Source organism: Artemia franciscana, chromosome 13 (assembly GCF_032884065.1).
Source record: "Artemia franciscana chromosome 13, ASM3288406v1, whole genome shotgun sequence".
NCBI classification, from domain to species: domain Eukaryota; kingdom Metazoa; phylum Arthropoda; class Branchiopoda; order Anostraca; family Artemiidae; genus Artemia; species Artemia franciscana.
In genome coordinates this window covers 31,900,488-31,902,690 of record NC_088875.1, presented here as the reverse complement: position 1 = coordinate 31,902,690, position 2,203 = coordinate 31,900,488, and positions in this window count along the sequence as shown.

The window sequence follows — 2,203 nt, the reverse complement described above, 5'->3', positions numbered from 1 at the left end:
AAGATTTCTGTTTCCCCCTCCAGCCCCCTATGCCCCCGGATCCAATTCGAATTGAAAATGGAGAATTCGAGATATAAGGCCTTTCTATATGCCAAGTTTCATTAAGATCCGATCAACTATTCGTAAGATAAAGATCCCTCAATTTTCACGTTTTCCAAGAATTCCGGCTTCCTCATCCAGCTCCCCCCAATGTGGGGTTGGGATTCTCCCCGAATTAGATTTAAAATAAGAGCTCTAAAGCACAAAATCCTTCTAAATATCAAATTTCATTAAGATCTGATCACCCGTTCGTAAGTTACAAATATCTCATTTTTTATAATTTTCCGAATTACACGCTCCCCCCCAACTCCACCAAAGAGAGCGGATTATATCCGATTCTGTCAGTCACGTATCTTGGACATGTTTTATTCCTCCCACCAAGTTTCATCCTAATCTCTCCGCTTTAAGTGTGTTCCAAGATTTCCGCCCCCCCTCCAAATGACGCTCTATCCGGTAGGGATTTAAAATAAAAGATCTGAGTTACGAGGTCCTTCTAAATATGAAATTTCATTAAGATACGATCACTCCCTCGTAAGTTGAAAATACCTCATTTTTTTAAAATTGTCTAATTTAGCCATCCCCCCTCCCGAATCCCCTAAATAGAGCAGATCCGTTCCAGTTATGTCAATCATGTATCTAGGACCTCTGCTTATAATTCCCACCAAGTTTCATTCCGATCCCTCCACTCTAAACGTTTTCCAAGATTTTAGGTCCCTCCCCCCAGCTCCCCTATATGTCACCGGATCCAGAGCGGATCCGTTCATGTTGTGTCAGTCACGTATCTTGGACTTGTTTTTATTCTTTCCATCAAGTTTCACCCTGATCTATCCACTTTAAGTGTTTTCCTTGATTTCTGGTCCCCCCCAACTCCCTCCCCCTTAATGACTCTGGATCCGGTCGGGATTTAAAGTAAGAGATCTAAGTTACAAGGTCCTTGACCTCGTAAATATGAAATTTTATAAAGATCCGATCACTCATTCGTAAGTTAAAAATGCCTCATTTTTTCTAATTTTTCCGAATTAACCCTCCCCCCAGCTCCCCCAAACAGAGCAGATTCGTTCCGGTTACGTCAACCACGTCTCTAGGACTTCCACTTATTTTTCCCACCAAGTTTCATCCCGATCCTTCAACTCTAAGCGTTTTCCAAGATTTTTGGTTTCCCCCTCCCACTCTCCCCAATGACACCGGATCTGGTCTGAATTTAAAATAAGAGCTCTGAATCACGATATCCTTCCAAACATCAAATTTCATTAAGATCCCATAACCCGTTCGTAAGTTAAAAATACTTCATTTTTAAAAAAAAATTCCGAATTAACCGGCCTTCCAACCCCCAGATGATAAAATCGGGAAAAGGACTATTTTTAATTCAATCTGGTCCGGTCCCTGATCCACCTGCCAAATTTCATCGTCCTAGCTTACCTGGAAGTGCCTAAAGTAGCAAAACCGGGACCGACAGAATTTGCGATTGCTATATGTCACTTGGTTAATATATATAATAATATACCAAGTGCCATAAAAATCTTTGCCCCTTCAATTTTTGTATTTTAGTGCCATTGTTCTGCTTAAAATGAGATTTCTTTTTTCCAAGGAGACGATGTTATCTGTCACTCCCTGGTAGCCACCCCATAACACTTAATCTAGTATTGAAACAGGGGTGGAGCCTACGATTCAGTTTGGAAAGGCTCAAAGTCAATGGGGGTTCTAACGAAGAAATTTGAAATATTGGCTGTATTTTTCCAGAAGGTAGTTTTAAGATTATAGAAAGGAAAATCATTCTGGGTCAAGCACAGCAGTCGGAGGAAGCGTGGTTCATACCCATCAATATTACATCCTCGATGTTCTTATGGACTTTTCCAGGATTTCTTAAATTTCAATGTAATTTGCATCTTTCTGACTTTTTTCAAACTTATAATAAAATCAAGCTCTTGCGCAATGTCACAGTCCCAAAAATAAGTGTTTGACTATTTTCTTCTAAATTTGCTGAAATTCTGAAGAAAATATCCTTTTTAGAAATTGTGCAAGCCTAAGTCCATTTTGTTGTCGAGTAAAGAACGAATGTTCAAACACAAGGAAATGAAAATGTTTTCAGCAAAAATTCAATTCCGGTGATCCAAACAGGAGATTGTCCTAACAGGCGGAAAATCAGCTTCTTGTTATCATACCC